Here is an 18,130-nt window from a genome sequence, read left to right on the forward strand (position 1 = left end):
GGTAGGAGGAGGATATCTAGCGGTGGTGATGGGGGGGGCTAGCCATTGGGGTGGTGGATACTCCATTCTGCCATCGCCTGTCAACTTTTAGGTTATGGGGTGGATTTTAGAAGCCATTTATCCTCCCTTGGCATACTTTGCTTGCAGTTTGGGAAAGCTGACCAAAGGTATGCCTTCATCGATCAAAAGGCCTGGGGATAAATAATTAGAAAAGCAGATGGACATGATTTTTGTCTTTGGTAGCCTTTTTCTGTATTGATGGGATGCTTTATTTGATGAACCAAGCCCTGTGTTTGCAAATAATAGCAATGTCACATTTAAAGAGACATCACCCATTTGGAGAAAAAAAATAAAAGAAATGATACAGGTTCACTTGGGCAGCGTTTTTCAGTGGCTTTTGATCTTGTCAGTTGCTATATAAACACTGCTTCTTTACATGAGGCCTTATGAATAAGTAACTTGGAATACTTCTTGGCTTTATTAAAGCTTCATAGGTTTGGAATCTCAGTGTAGTTTTGATTTGCATCTCCCTGATGGCCAGTGATGAAGAACATCTTTTCATGTATCTATTGGCCCTTTGTATCTCTTCTTTTGTGAAGTGTCTATTTAGTTCATTTGCCCATTTCTTGATTGGGTTGTTTGTTTTGCTAGTGTAGAGTCTTTTGAGCTCTTTGTATATTCTGGATATTAGCCCCCTATTAGAATGGTGGCTGGTAAAGATCCTTTCCCATTCTGTAGGCTGAGATTCCATCTAACCCCAGTCAGAGTGGCAAGCATAAAGAAATCAAACAACAACAAATGCTGGTGAGGATGTGGGGAAAGAGGAACTCTTTTACACTGTTGGTGGGAATGCAAACTAGTTCAACCACTATGGAGATCTGTGTGGAGATTCCTAAGAAAGGTGGGAATAGATCCACCATATGATCCAGCTATACCACTCCTGGGTATCTTTCCAAAGGGGTTGAATTCAGAGAAATACAGCAACATATGCATACCTATGTTCATAGCAGTACAATTTGTAATAGCCAAAATATGGAACCAACCCAGATCACCATCAACAGATGAATGGATAGCAAAACTGTGGGAAATACACACAATGGAATTCTATTCAGCCATAAAGAAGAACAAAATTATATCATTTGCAAGAAGATGGAAAGCCCTGGAGAACATTATGTTAAGTGAGATCAGCCAAGCACAGAAGGAGAAGGTACATATGTTTCTTCTAATATGCCCAAACTAGGAAACACAAAGGATACCAGTGGGACTCCAGATAATGGAGGGGAAATACCAGCAAAGTTTGAATGGAAAGATAGGAGAGGAGGAAGGCTGATCTTGATTAATGAGGGTCTACATCTGAACATGTGTAAAATTATGAATAAGACATGGTTAACCTGGACAACCATTGGTGGGAGGGGGGAAGGGAAAACGGGGGTGGGGGGGAGAGAGCACCAAATATAGTTTAAATGTATACTATTTATGTTCAATAAAAATTGTTAAAAGAAAAAAAAAGCTTCATAGGGTTGGGATAAGGCTCAATTCTTTGTTTCCCTCCCTCGCTCTATCCCACCAAATTATATCTCCTTATATCAAGAGGCTAGGACTGTACATAGAATCATTAATAGTTTTGTCAGTATATGCCCAAGATCTCTAGAAATAAGACCCTATATTTTAGGAGAGAATTTTGCTTTCTTCTTTATGCAGCTTGCAAAGATTAAAAGAGCAGAAACTTCCTGGCCATGCCACACTATAATATAAATACTGTCTTATTATTATTATTTTTTCCAAAAAGAAGCAATGGCAAGAGCTGGATTTGGCTGCAGGAGTTTATTGCATAATTTATTATCTCTCCCTATGATGATCACCGTTATAATAGAAAAGAGCATTCGCCGGGTACTAACTGTGCCAGCCTCATATTGATTTTAGATTTCTCCAAATGAAATTCTTGGATCACAAGGTGTGCACTTTATCTTTTTGATAGATACTACTAAATTGCTTCCTCAAATGCACACACCGGTTTATTCTGACACGGGCAGTGGGTGAGAGACACCTTTCTCCCAGGCCTTTGCCCAAACTCAATTTTACCAATTTTTCTCCCCATCGTGGAGGCTCAGGGTTTTGCATTTCATGCCTAGATTTATGGCACATTTGAATCATTTGTCTCTCTAAGACCTACTCTTACATTTTTAAAAAAAAGATTGTTGAGATATAATCCAGTGACCATTAAATCTCCCATTGTAAAGTGAATAATTCAATGGTTGTCAACATATTCATTAAACTGCAACTATCACCATTTTTGACTTCAAAATATTTCCATCATTTCTGAAAGAAACCCATTAGCCATCAGTCCCTTTTACCCCAGCCCTTGGCAAAGAATCTATTTTCTGTATTTTTTTATTTGCCTATTCTGGATAATTTCATATAAGTGGGATGATATAATATGTGGTATTTGTGTATGGCTGAATTAAAATTCATTGTGTATATGTACTGCATTTTCTATATCTATTTATCCATCAACAGGCACCTAGGCTGGTTCCATAATTTAGGTATTTGTGAATTCCTAAACTCATTCCCCTGATTATAGCTGTCATCATATGTATGAAGTGCAACTTTCTTGTGATTTAGATTTGAATTTCTTGGATGGCTAATGATGTTGAAAATATTTTCATATATCAATTGGCCACTTGCAAATCTTTTAAGAAATATTCTTCATATCCTCTCCCATTTTTAAATAGAGTTGTCTTTTTTATTGTTGAGTTTTAAGGGCTCCTTGTATAATCTGAGTACTAGAGTCTAACTAGCTACATGGTTTGCAATTATTTTCTTCATCTGTGGGCTGGTTCTTCATTTTTTTTTTTCTTTTTGCAGTACTGGGGATGGAACCCAGGGGTATTCTACCTCTGAGCTACATCCCAGCCCTATTTTCTATTCTTTATTTTGAAATAAGGACCTCCCTAAGTAGCTGAGGCTGGCCTAGAACCATGACCCGCCTAGCTCAGCTTTCCGAATGCTGGGATTACAAGCCTGTGCCATCTTGCCTGGCTCTGGCTCTTCATTTTTAATAGTGCCCCTTGAAGGACAACAGTTTTTAAATTTGATGAAGGCCAATTTCTTTATTTTTTTTTTTAGCCTTCCTTTTTGGTGTCATTTAAGAAACCACAGCTTAATAAGAGGTTATGAGAATTTAAACCCATGCTATTTTGTAATAGCTTTATAGTTTGAGTTTTTATGTGCATTTCTTTGACCCATTTTGAATTTTTGTATTTGGAGGGAGGTAAGGGTCCAATTCCATCTTTTGCATGTGGATATTAAGTTGCTTCAGATGTATCATTTGTTAAAAAGATTATGTTTTTTTGAATGGTCTTAAAACTTTTGTTGAAAATCAACTGACTATTGGTATATGACTTATTACTGGACTCTCGTATCTCTTCCTTTGATCTGTATGTTTATTTTTATCCCAACCACACCTCCTTGATTACTGAAGCTGGGCAGTAAGTTTTGAAATAGAAAAGCGTGAATTCTTCAATTTTGTTCTTTTAAGATTGCCTTGGATATTTGGTCCCTTATATTGCCTCATAAAGTTTGGGTTCAGCAATGCTGTTTTGCACAAAAGATTATTAGAATCCTGTTAGAAATTGCACTGAATTTGCAGACCAATTTGGGGAATATTGCCATCTTAACATTATTAAGTTTTCCAATCAATGAACACAGAATGTTTTTTTCCATTTATTAAGACTTCCTTAATTTCTTTCAGTAATATTTTGTAGTTTTCAGTGTATAGGTCTTACATTTTTATTCTTTTGATGTTACTGTAAGTGGAATTGTTTTCTTAATTTTATTTTTGGATAGCTCATTGTTAGTGTGTAGAAATATAACTTATCTTTTTATCTTGACCTTGTATCTTGCAACCATGCTGAACACATTATTAGCGCTAACATTTAATTTAATTTTTTTCTGTATATATTTAATTTTTTCTGTATATATAATTTAATTGGCTCTTTTTGTATGTGGCCACTTGCCTCTCTCTTTTTTTTTCTGGTGATATATTTAGTTTTAGTATTGAGGTAATACTGGTCCCAAAGAATGAATTAGCAAGTGTTTCCTCTTCTACTTTTGGAAACATTTTTGAAGAATTGATATTAATTTTTTAATGACTTGGTATAATTCAACAGTGAAACCCTCTGGTCTGGGCTCCTCTTTATGGAATGGTTTTGATTATTAACAAAACTCTTAATTTATGTATTATGGTTTTCTCTTTTTTTCTTAAATTTGTTGTGGCAGTTTTTGTCTTTCTAAGAATTATCTAGATTATTTAATATGTTGGTATACAATTGCATGGATTTTTCTATAATTAATTTTATTTCTGTAGTAACATTTCTTTATTTTTGAATTTGGAAATTTCCATTTTTTATTTTTCATGTTAAATGTAGCTAGCTGTTTGCCAATTTTGTTACTATTTTCAAATATTTCAGTTTTAGTTTTTCTGATTTTCCTCTATTGTGTTTTTATATAATACTCTTAATTCTGCCATAACTCCTATTATTGCCTTCCTTCTCTTTGCTTTGAAAGTAGAGGGTTATATTAATTTGAAATTTTTCTTCTTTCTAAGTAGTCATGTAGAGCTATAAATATTCCTCTAATACCTTTTTTGACTACATACCAAAGTTTGGTATGCTTTGTTTTAATTTCCATTCATTTCAACTGTTTTCAAATTTCACTTGTGATTTCTTCTGTTATTTATTGATTATTTAGGAGTAGTTAATTGTTAATTTTCAATCTTTTTTCTGTTATTAATCTGTAATTACCTTTTACTTTGGTAAAATTACACTATCATGTAATTATACTTCACTATGGTGAAATCTGTTCTGCCATTATCCATCTTTTAATTGGAGAGTTTAATCCATCTAATGGAATTACCAATAGGTGAAATTTTTGTGTGCCATTTTTATTTGTTTACTAAATATTATAGGTCCTTTTTGTTCATCAAATTCTTCATTATTTTCTTTTTTTGCATGAATAGACTTTTTTAGTGTATCATTAAAGCTAGTTTATTGCTTTTTAACATGTGATTTTATTAGTGGTTATTTGTGGATTACCATTAGCATCTTAACTTCTAATAATATAATTCTGAAAAACAACAACTTAATTTAAATGTTTATGTAAATATCTTGCTCTCATATAGTCCATTTCCCCTTTCCTTTATTCTGTTATCATCACAAATTTCATCTGTGCTCATTTTGTGGCCATCAGCATAGATGGACAATTATTGAATTCTGCAGTTATTTTTAAACCAGAGCGAAAGAAAGGATTATAAGCAAAGATGAATTTGTATTTTTTACATTTATTTTGTAGTTACTCTAATTTCTTTCTGTGCTCTTAATTTATTTATGTGGATTTAAGTATGGTCTAGTATCCTTTCATTTTAGACTGTAGAATTTCCTTTAGTACAATTTGTAGGCAGATGTAATATCAATGAACTCTCTCAGTTTTTGTTTTGTGATGCTCTAATTTCTCAAGGATAGTTTTGATGGGTATAAAATTCTTGACTGTTTTTTTACCCCCTTTGGATTATATTACTGCACTGCCTTCTAGCTTCCATTATTCCTGAGGAGTAAACTTCATTAAGAATCTTTTACACGTGAGTCATTTCTTATATGAGAGAGTACATTAGTTTCTCTTGAAACTTCTTTTAAGTTTCTCTCATTTTATTTGCCTTTCAATAGTTTTATTATAATGTTTCCAGGGTGGGTCTGTTTGAAGGTATCATGTTTGAAGTTTGGTGAGCTTCTTTGGTGTGTAAATGCTTGTTTTCCTCAATTTTGGGATGTGTTTGGTATTGTTTCTTCAAATATAATTTCTTCTCCATTCTTTCTCTCTCTTTTGCCGATAGACCCATTATGCCTATACGCATATGCTCAGTGCTCATATAAGCTTTGCTCCATAACCTCTGAGTTTCTTTTTGGTTTCCTTTTATAATTTCTGTTTCTTCATAATTTTTATTTGATGAGACAATGTTCTCATACTTCAGTTTTTCAAAAATTGTTTCTTTAGTGCTTTCACTTATTTAGATAGATGTAAGTCTTTTTTTATAGACTTAGAAATACTATGTCTGGACTTCAGGGACAGTTTCTGTTGATGAATTTTTTTATCCTGTGTTTGGGTCATATTTTCTTGCATGTCTTATAATTTTCTTTTTAGTTAATAACTGGACAGATCAAATGATGTAATGTGACAGTTTGGGAATCAGATTCCTTATACTCCCCAGGGTTGGTGGTTGTTGGTGCCTATAATTATTTTTTAGTGATTTTTCTGAACTAATTATGTAAAAATGTGTGTGTATGTGTGTGTGTGTGTGTGTATGTGTGTGTGTCCACTGGAGACTATATACTACTAGTTTAGTGGTTGGCTAATGATTGAATAGATATTTTTCTAAAACCACCTGGAAATAATAAGTCTCCTAGCCTGAAACATTCAGGTTGGCTTTGTTTACCTGTCCAGTGCCTTGGTAGTATTCATTCAAAGATTTGGCTCAGCTAAGACAATCACGGTCAACCTATAGATAGCAAGGCACTTTATGATACTTTTCCTGCTTTGGGGAACATTCTGTCCTGCGAGGTGTTGTGTGATAAGAATGTCTCTAACGGTTATGCTTTTGTTCACTTCAAGACCCAAGAGGCTGCAGAAAAGGCCATCAAGAAGTGAAGGGCACATTCCTCAATGACCACGAAGCCTTTGTGAGCAGGCTCAAGTCTCGCAAAGAGAGAAGGGAAGCCGAGCTTGGTGTGAAAGCCGATGAATTCACCAAAGTTTGTATCAAAAACTTAGGGGAAGAGGCGGATGATGAGAGTCTGAAAGAGCTATTCGCCAGTTTGGAAAGAGCCTAAGGGTCAAGATGATGACGATGATCCTAGTGGGAAATCCAAAGCCTTTGGCTTTGTGAGTTATGGAAAAACACAAGGATGCCAATAAGAAGTGAATGGAAAAGAAATCTGTGGGAAAGTCATATTTGCAGGAAGCGCACAGAAGAAAGTGGAACAGCAGGCTGAATTAAAATGGAAATTTGAGCAGCTAAAACAGGAGAGAAACTTGGATGATACCATTGATGATGAGAAATCGAGGAAGGAGTTTTCTCCTTTTGAACCATTCAACAGTGCTAAGATAATGCTGCAGGACGGAAGAAGTAAAGGGTTCGGTTTCGTCTGCTTCTCATCTCCTGAGGAAGCAACCAACGCAGGCATGGAGGTGAACAGACACACTGTGGGCTCCAAGTGTGTGTATGTGGCTCTGGCCCAGAGGAAAGAAGAGAGAAAGGCTCACCTGACCAACCAGAATATGCAGCAGGTGGCTGGGATGAGGGCACTTTCCCCAATGCCATTTTAAATCAGTTCCAGCCTGTGGCTGGTAGGTTCTTTGTGCCAGCAGTTTCACAGGCGCAGGGAAGACCTCCATATTACATGCCTAACCATCTGGCATGGATGAGGTAAGAGACCTCAAGGCTTCCAAAGGATGCCAAGTACCATATGCCAGTCTGGGCCTCGCCCAACTCTTCACCATCTGGCTCCAACTGGTTATGCTCTGGCCTCTCGTGGCCTCCCCACTACCACTTAGAGAGAGTCAGATCTGAGAACCTGGACCACTTGACTTTGGACTTTGGTGGGACTGGTGCCGCCCAGCAAGAGCTGACTGACACCTGCCAGTCTGGAGGTGTCCCCATAGCTAAGCCAAACCTGGCACCTCATGCTGCAGTTGCTGCTGCTGCTGCTGCTCCTTAGACCATGGCACCTCACAAGTAGGTCCCCAGCATCCGCAGCCCCCACCTTGCCCTGTAGCCATTGCCGGCCCCCCAGCCTGCAGTCCATGTGCAGGGACAGGAGCTCTTGAGTGCATCCATGCTGGCTGCAGCTCCCCTGCAAAAACAGAAGCAGCTGCTGGAATACGTTTGTTCCCGCCCATCCAAAGAGTGCATTCAAACTTGGCTGGGAAGATAACGGGGATGATGCTAGAGATCTCCAGCTGTGAGCTGTTGCACTCGCAGAAGTCCCCCAGTCTCTCTGCTCCAAGGTGGATGAAGCTGTGCCTGTTCTTCAAGCTCATTGTGCCAAGAAAGAAGCTGCCCAGAAGCTGGGTGCTGTTGCTGCTGCTGCTACCTCATAAACAAGGGAAAACTGACCCCAGTGCCAAATAACTTCTTCCAGAATTCAGCTTAAGGTTTGAAGAATTCCTAGCTTGTCTTCTTGTCCTATGGATCTTGACTTCAAGCACCACAAGTTGCAAATTTAACAGGTCATTTTGTATCTAAAGGTCAATTATGAAGCGCCTCAAAAATTTTAAATTAAAAGAATACATTCTCTGGGTTCTGGTATGATCCAGACAGTGTTGACATTTTTATTTTTTGTATTGTGGGTTTTGATTTTTTCCCCCTTCAGAAATTGGTTTTAGCCGGGCTTGGTAGTGCAAGCTTGTAATCCCTGCGCTTGGGAGGCGGAGACCGGAGGATGGCGCAGGTTCGATGCTAGCCGTGCATGCTGGCTTAGGAGACCCTGTTTCCAAATAAAAATATAAAAAAATAGGCCTGGGAGTGTAGCCTGGAGGTAGAAGGGTTTCCTGAAACCCCAGTACCACCAAAAAAAAAAAAAAAAAAATTGGTTTTATTTGGTGTAGCCTAGTCTTAAGTTTCTCAATAAAGGAAAAAAAAAAAAAAACTCCACTAAAAAAAAGACAATCATGTGTTTTGGTTTGGTGGTTTAAAGTTGTTGACCTTCTAACATAGAAGATCAAACTCCCAGATAGTATCCGCATGACAGCTGAAAGGCATTTTATGACCTAATATTGATGTCTTATCAAATAATTTCTGCTGCATTCTATATATGGAGAAATCTTAAAGTCAGACCAGACTTAAGGGGAGGAATTTGATTTTCTCAATATGAAGAGTAGCAAAGAACTTGCCACTAACATTACCCTAGTACAGTAATTATTAGAAAAAATAGCTGCTTGAATGTAAGAAGATACATAAAAAAGAGAGAACACAAGTAAGATAAAGTAAATACTTTAAATATAGTCTTTACTATATACTATAAAATGAAAGTACAACAAAAATATGATAGAACTGAAGCCAAACATACTGCTCAAATAAAATAATATGAATATATTTAACTCATTATGAAAATATCTCACTAGCAAAGTAAAATTTAAATATGAATAGTCATAGACAAAGAGAGAGAGAGTTTAAACAAAAATAGAGAAAGATATACTAGGAAATATGAACAAAAAGAAAGCAGAGGGTAGAATCTTATCTGGCAAGTTGGAAAAAGCATTTTTTTCAATAATCAGAAAAAATAACTTTTGAAAGAGACAAAGGACACTTTAAAACTATAAACAAGATTTACAATGAAGATATATCAGTTTATTTAGGCATCTACTAATATGGCAACACATTAGTAATGCAAAAATAGGAGATTAAGTAAGAAATAGTAGGGCATTAATATTAGGAGTCTTGAATATAGCTTTTCAGTGGAAGATCAATTGTACGAAAATTTGAAAAACTAGATGTAAACAATATAATGAATAGTTTTGTGTCCTGATAAACAATACACTATCTTATCAAATGTGCACAGGCCTTCATGAAAATTGTCCCTATCTTAGTAAACAAAGAAAACCTACTTAAATTCTGAGAAACAGAAATAGCATTTTCTGGTGACAATGCAGTAATACTGGGAATTAATACAGGAAAATAAATGGCAGGAGATCTTTCTACTGAACACTTAAAAAAATAAATATGTAGTAGGTGACATTTATATGAAAGCAAATGCAAATGAAATTATAGAATTTATTAAGGGTAGAAATAATAAAAATATGGCATTCAACCTATTGGTTAGAGCTGACACAATTTTCAAAGGAAAACATATAACTATCTTTATCAGTGCAAATAGAATATGAAAGGTCCCAAAACTCAATAGCAACAAACAAACAAATGAACAACCAAATGAATAAAAACAAACAAATGAATAAAAACAAACAAATGAATAAAAATGGCAATAGACCTGTCGGGCGTGGTGGCGCACGCTTATAATCCCCGCACTTGGGAGGCAGAGACAGGAGGATCATGCAAGTTCGAAGCCAGCCAGCTGCGCTGGCTTAGGAGACCCTGTTTCCAAATAAAGTATAAAATAGGTCTGGGAGTGTAACCTGGAAGTAGAAGGGTTTCTAGGAACCCCAGTACCACCAAAAAAAAAAAATGGCAATAGACCTAAATATATATTTCTTAAAAAAGCATATAGATGGCCAACAAGTAAGGAGAAAAATGCTCATTATCACGAATTATCAGGAAAATGCAAGTCAAAATCACAATGAGATATTACTTCAGTTGAGTTGGAATGGTTATGATCTAGAAGACAAAAGATGAAAAGGGCAGTGAGAAAAGATAACACACATTGTTGGTGGGAATGTAAATTAGTATAGTCATTATAGTGAGGCCTTGGGGATTATATATGGCTTCTCCTCGCCCTGCTCACTCGCTTGCTCCTGGCCTCCATGATGTGAGGAGCACAGCCCATGTGCTCTCTCTCTGCTTCCTGTGGTCATGGCCTGAGATCCACGATCCCTGGCCTCACATGGACTGAACCTGAAACCCTAAGAAAACAAGCCTTATTTCTTCTAATTTGCATGGTTGGGTCTTTAGATTATGGTGTGAAAATGCTGACCAGAACAAGTGGAATATAAAACAAAGTTGATCTCGTAGTAGAAATTGAGAGTAGAATGATGGTCACCACCAGCTTGGTAGAGCAGGGGAGAAGGAAGGAGGGGGAAATATTGGTCAGTGTGTACTAACATATAATTTGACAGGAGTAAGAAGTTCTGATGTGCTATTGAGTATAGATCATGATAATGTCCTATGGATTTCAAAAAGCTAGAAGAAAGAAATTTATGCGTTTTTACCACATAGAAATGATAAATCTTTGAGATGACATATATTTCATCTGATTTAAACATTACACAGTAAATATGCATATCAAGACATCATATGGTATTCCATAAACATGTATAAATAGTTATTTGTATTTATCAGTTAAAAATAGATTTAGCCGTGTGTGGTGGCGCACGCTTGTAATCCCCGCTCTTGGGAGGCGGAAACAGGAGGATCGCGCAAGTTTGAAGCCAGCTGTGCTGGCTTAAGAGACCCTGTTTCCAAATAAAAATATTAAAAAATAGGTCTGGCAGTGTAGCCCGGAGGTAGAAGGGTTTACGGGAATTCCAGTACCACCAAAAATAAATAAATAAATAAATGAATAAATAAATAAATAAATAAATTTAAAAAGAAAAAGCCAAACCAACACAAAAATTACATGATAATGAAATAATCATTTTGAGGGTAGAAAGACAAACTATTATTGAAGTGTGGGGTACAACTGTGAAAATTAATTTTAAAATACAAATGAAATAAATAATTTTTTAAGAAAATCAAACTTAAAATTTTCCAGATTGAGCCTAGTAGTGATGAAAAGTATAAACGGAGCTATTGTCATAGGGTGAGTAGAGAGACTAATGAAAGACCTTCCTCACACATGAGCAGTAAGTCCAAATAATTTTTTACAGGAAAATTAAAACAAATCTTTAAATATACCCTGTGTGATATGAGCAATTATAAAGAACATAAAACAAAGGAACAATTTCTAATTCTTTCTATGGGGTCAAAATGAAGTCAGAAAATCTAAACTGACAAAGATCGTACCAAGAAGGAAAACTAGAACCAATCTCATTTAATGTAATGCCAAATCAGATCTTTTATAAAATATTCAACATACTCCAGTAGCACATTAAGAAATTATACAATTTATTGTCATGTATTCTAAAAACACAAGGTCATTTCAACATTAGGAAATCCACTAATAAGATTCTTCGTATTAAGTGATAAAAGAAGAATCACATTATCATCTTTGTATGTGCAGAAAAAGCATTTAACACAATATACCTATTCATGTTAGAAAAGTAATAAAGTAGGAATTTATAGTTACCTTCTTAATATGATAACATTTAAGTAGCTCAGCCCTAAGGCCAGTGGAATTCTAGAAAATAATATAGGATTTCCAGCTAATGTTAAGTAAAAGGCAATGAGGCCTACTTAACTTTAACATCCAGGACCATTTAATCTGGCAGTAGAGGTGCTAGTCAATATACCTACCTAGGAGAAAGTGATTAAAGAAATAGAAATTTGGGGAAAAAAAGGGAACTGTCCAAAAAAGCTAAAAAAAAAAAGGTATTATTACATCAAGCTAAAAAGCTTCTGCACAGCACAGGAAACAATTGATGTAGAAAAAGGCAGCCTGTGCAATGGAAAAATATTTGCAAACCATATGAGTGATAAATGGTTTATATCCAAAATATATAAAAAACTTCAAGTCAACAGCAAAAACACCCCATTAACATGATTAAAAATGGGGGAATGAGCAGAATAGATGCTTTTTCAAAAAAACCACACAAATTGCCAGCAGTCTATGCAAAAGTATTCAACATCATTAATCACCAGAGAAATAAAAATCAAATTCACAGTGAGATACTGCTTCACATTTTTTAGAATGGCTATTATAAAAAAATCCCAGAAGATAATTAATTTGGCAAGGTATAGATAAGAGTGAACACTTGTACACTGCTGGTGGTAATGCAAATTGTTGCTGTCTTATTGGGAAACAATATGAAATCCCCCCCCCCAAAAAAAATAGAACTATTGTATGATCCAGTAATCTCAATTTGGGGTATATATCAAAGAAATCAAAATCAGAATCTCAAAGAGATATCGGTATTCTTATGTCATACAATTATTCATGATGGCTAAGACATGGAAGAAATCTAAATGTCAGTCATTGGATGAATTACGAGAAAGAGAGAGAGAGAGAGAGAGAGAGAGAGAGAGAGAGAGAGAGAGAGAGAGAGAGAGAGAGATTGAGATTTGGTTTTAAGAATGAAGGAAATTCTACCATTTATAACAACATGGATGAATCTGGAGGGCATTGTGATAAATGAAATAAAGCAGACGCAGAAGCATTCGGGAGACTGAGACTCTGGAGGATCGCAGTTCGCGGACAGCCTCAGCTACTTAGTGAGGCCCTCTGCAACTCAGTGAGACCCGGTTTCAAATGCCCGAGGTCAAATGCCCCTGAGTTCCATCCCCAAACCCGCAAAAAAAAAAAAAAAAAAAAGAATAGATGATATGTTTTTCTTAACAAAATAATAAAGAAGACAGTAAGAAACGTTTGCAGGTAGTGGGTACGTTTGCAACAAGATTGTGATGACGGTTTCAATGATGTATACTTTTTCCCAACCTCATCAAGTTCACACATTAAGTAAGGTACACCTTTTGGCATGTGAATCATACCTCATAAAGTGGTTTAAAAAAGATATGAAAGCTGGGCGCGGTGGTGCACACTCATAGCCCTTTAAATTTTTTAATTTGAGCAGGATCTTGCTAAGTTGCCCAGGCTGGCTTTGAACTTAGGATCCTCCTGTTTCAGCCTCTTGAGTAGCTGGGATTGCAGGTGTGCAGTTCTCCCCTCTTTCATCATTTCATCTTCTTATTACTTTGTGTTTGGAGCCTGTAAGTTCTTCCTGGTTACTTAGAGAACACATAATAGGCTGTTGTGACCTATAGTTACCTCTATCCTGCAGTAGAACACTTACATGTATTCTTTCTGTGTCTTGATATCAGTTATCTGATCTCCCTTTATCCTTCTTCCCTTCTACCCTTCCCAGTAATCACTGTTTTGCATTCAGACTGGCATGTTTTAGAATTCACACATGAGAGAGATCATGAAGCTCTTATCTTCCGTGTCTGAATTATTTCACTTAACATAATGTTTTCCATTCCATTCGTTCTACAGTGAATTATAAAACATCAGTTTTTTTAATGGGTGAGTAACATTCCATTGTGTATGTGAATCCACATTCCCTATATTCATAGGAATAGCTTCCAGGGGTCCTAGCAAGGGAAATTCTCAGTTACACAAATATTCTTCATTCAGAGAAGCTATAGCTTCCTGCTAGGCATTTATAGTTTGTTCCCAGTCCTCCTAGACCAGGTGTAGTTTAATTATTAGAGGTCATTTTTACCATCAGCAATGTTGCCTGGTAACATGAGTGACTTTCCACCTTTATAGTTTCCAGGGGAACAGAGCTAGAAAGTTAACCTAAGGCCATATTTCAATAGAAAAAGGGAATAAAATTTGTTAACTCTTGATTCACATTTATGAACTAGAGCACATATACACATATATTCACAGAGAAATCCATTCATCTGTATAATTAATGTGAATAGAATTATTAATAATTATACATTAATTATTAGTATGAGTCACAATTGAGTTAATAATTATAATAAAACCCCCATGAGTACATGAAGATAACTGAAGACAAAAACATCCCAACAACCCTCATTTAGAGGACTCTAGGAAGCTAACTTATTGTTTTGAAATCTGGTGACTAAAGGGAAAGGATAATTTGTCTAGACTTTCTTATATAAACTGTGTCTCAGGATAATTAATGAGTTGATAAAGGAAATTTTCTCTTCATAGAAATATTCCAGGGGATAAATGAAAAAGGACAGAATTAAAATATCATCCTTTTGCAGTTTTGACCGAAAAGATGAATTTTGGCTTTAATAATCATCGGTAGCTGCTGCCAGCGGCATGGGGCGGCATGAGTTGTAAAACATCTTTGCTGGAAACTCTAACCTGAATCTGATAAGGCTTCTAGATCTAAGTACCCATTGCCAGGGATGGAGGAAGATGTCAAATGATGGTAGAGTGGCACAGTGTCAAAAATCTAGTTTGTGTAAAACTGCACAGGACAAGTGATACACACGGACTGCCTTCTTCAACAAAGGTTAGTAATTAAAAGTTATCGCTCAATAATCACACTGAATGTAAACGGCCTCAATTCCCCAATAAAAAGACATAAAGTGGCAAAATGGATTAAAAAACAGAATCCATCCATCTGCTGCTTACAAAAAACATACAAGTAAAGATAGTAACACACTCAAGGTAAAGGGCTGGAGCTAGGTAATTCATGTTAAGCAGCCATCCTAACAAATGTGAAGTAGTATTTCACTATAGTGTTTATTTGTATTTCCTTAATGATTAGTTATATTATGATAATGATGGGGGTGATATTCATGTGTTTATTGGCCATATAAAAATCTTTGGAGATTCATTATCTATTTTAGTCTTTTACCTGTTTCTAAATTGTATTGTTTGCTTTTATTGTTGCTAAGTTTTAGGATTTCTATTTGGAATATTAATATACCTTCAGATATAGCATTTGGAAATATTTTATCCCATTCTACAAGTAACTTTTAATTCCGTTTACATTGTCTTTGGATGTACAATATTTTTCTATTTTTTATGAAGTTTGTTTGTTTATTCTTTTGTTGCCTGTGTCTTTGGAATCATATCCAAGAAATCACTGCCAATTTCAATGTTGTGAAGTTTTATGACCCTGGTTTTCTTCTAAAAGTTTATAGTCTTAAGATTTACATTTAGGTCTTTTACCTATTTTGAGTTAATATTTATATATGGTGTTAGGTAAGGGCCCAATTTTATTCTTTTTCATGTAGTTATTATTTTTCAAAAATATTTAGTGAAAAGACTATTATTTCCTTCACCAAATGTTCTTGGAAACCTTGTCAAAAATAACTTGACCATGGCTGGGCGTGGTGGCGCACGCTTGTAATCCCCGTGCTTGGGAGGCAAAGACAGGAGGATTGCGCAGGTTCGAAGCCAGCCACACTGGCTTAAGAGAACCTGTTTCCAAATAAAATATAAAATAGGTCTGGGAGTATAGCCCGGAGGTAGAAGAGTTTCCAGAAACCCCAGTACCACCAAATAAATAAATAAATAAATAAATAAATAAATAAATAAATAACTTGACCATATATGGAATGAAAAAAAAAACCCAAACATATCAAAGTTAATCAGGAAACCAAACATGGGAAGGAGGGAGAGGGAGGGAAGGGTTCGTGATTGGGTAGGGGCTGATTGTGTGATGTGTGCGTGTATATCTCCACAAGTTTTCTATCCCATTAAGATGTATGACTACAATGCACCAATAAAAATTTATTTAACAAACAAACAAACAAACAAAAAAGAAAATCCAAATAGACAAGCACAATTCCTACGGTCACATCCCCACCATGGATTAACTACTGATGAGTTTACAGCCTCATGGCTTCTGTATCTTAGTATGACATGAGGGTTCACTACAGATTTCATAAAAAAGAAAAAAAAAAACCTCACGAGCATGGTGGCATGTAATTATAATCTCAGTACTTGGGAGACTGAGACAGGAGGGTTGCAGGTTTGAGGACAGCCTCAGTAAATAGTAAGGTTCTCATCAACCTAGAGAGATCCTGTTTCAGAATAAAAATAAAATAAGGCTGAGGATGTTGCTCAGAGGTAGAATACCTCTGGGTTCAATCCTCAGTGCTACATACACACATATACACGAAAAGAAAAGAAAAGAAAAGAAAAGAAAAGAAAAGAAAAGAAAAGAAAAGAAAAGAAAAGGAAAGAAGCTCATTGTCTTAAAGCATCCCTCTTTAAAATATTTTTGAACCTTCAAAATAGGAAAGAAACGAGCCTTTGATTGGAAAATTTGAGATCCTCTTCTGATGGTTTTTCTTCATGGACATATCTAGTTCATCAAGTAATAAGAGTGATGACAATAACTAATATTTATTGAGGGCTAAACTTGTTCCGCTTTAGGCTTCTACTAGGAAATTGTAAATAGTAACTATACATCGTCAAAGTCATAGATTTATGAAGCCATAGAAAGTTGGAGGTTGAGCTGCTGTTCAAAATAATCTAATTTCAACCTTCTCATTTTATTAGCAAAATAACTGAGGAAAATGTTGACTCAGTCAAGGTCACCCAAGGACAGCTTGTTCTAGAATCTGAATGGCATTTCTCAGGTCCCTGGTTTCTCTGCTATATGCCCCTGGAAGGCAGCTGCTCTCAGACTGGGATCAGGTGTGTCGTGGTACAGCTGTTGAGATGAAGGGTAGGCAAGAAGTGTGCGCTGAAGACATCTGATGTGACATTCGCCGTCCCGGGAGTTCAGGTTTACAAGCTCCCCCACATTTAACAGGCTTTTAAACTCTCTAATTGCTCATTTATCTGACGTTACAAAAACAATCCCCACAGCTACAGACTGACAGGTAAATAGCTGGCTGAGAATTTATTTAAAGTGATAAACTCACATCATGCATCTTCTCTTGGGGGATTATCAAAAAAGCACAGGACTGCACCGGTTTGCCGCAGTATTTCTTTGGTAGTCACCGCTGGCTGTAACCTCCTAATTTTCTTGGGGGATACTTCATTCCTTGATCCACAAATTACTGCATTGTAAGTAAATTTGGCAGGTCCCATAGGAACAACAAGAACATCTGAGCAATTTGGTGAAGGTTAAAGAAATCAGTTGGGCGGGGTGCAGGTTTGAGGAGAACCCCACTTCTGCCTCTTAGAACTGTTCTACTTTGGAAAAGCACATAAGCTCAGAAGGCTTCAGTTTTTGTTTTAGTAACATAAGAATTATGATAATATCTACCTGGTTGGATGATTGTTACTGGACTTAATCTATATAGTATTTTATCCAGTGCCTGGCTTGTCCTAGGTGCTAAATAATCATGATTTATCCTATTGTATCGAGGCAGAATGGAACATCTCTTTGCTCTCCAAATGTAGTGTTTGGACCAGTGGCATCAGCACACTGTAGTTTGGGGTATGCTGGTGTGGTTTTTGATTTCTTGAGTCTGGGTTGAAGTTTCAGCATGGTTAATGATTACCTATGTAGCTTTGGGTGAACCAGCTTCTCAAAGTTGCTGTTTGCTTATCTGTGAAATAGAAAGAATGAGGGTAAAATTGCCTGCTTCATGGGTCATTTTATGTAGAAATGAGCTGCTAGTGAGTCCTCACCCAATGTCTGGCATGTGGCTAAAATTACTATTATCACTTTCCAGAGACTGCCTGATGTTCAAATGCAATGAACCTGTAGTGAAGAAAAGAAATTAATGGGATATTTTGTTGGGGACAATGAAAGATATTTTTAGGAGCCTACCTAAAATCAAAGATGGACCTTACATTCTAGACTG

General features: G+C 36.2%; 1 pseudogene across 1 annotated transcript; it reads left to right on the forward strand.

Annotated features, from left to right (window-relative positions):
• Nucleotides 1-94: 94 nt before the first annotated feature.
• On the forward strand, nucleotides 95-8,151 carry LOC308263619 (polyadenylate-binding protein 4-like; annotated as a pseudogene). Its single transcript has 2 exons — nucleotides 95-167; nucleotides 6,557-8,151. The product of its transcript is annotated as a polyadenylate-binding protein 4-like (transcript).
• The last annotated feature ends 9,979 nt before the right edge of the window (nucleotides 8,152-18,130 follow it).

The sequence above is a fragment of the Muscardinus avellanarius genome, assembly GCF_963383645.1.
Source record: "Muscardinus avellanarius genome assembly, chromosome: 5".
NCBI classification, from domain to species: Eukaryota; Metazoa; Chordata; class Mammalia; order Rodentia; family Gliridae; genus Muscardinus; species Muscardinus avellanarius.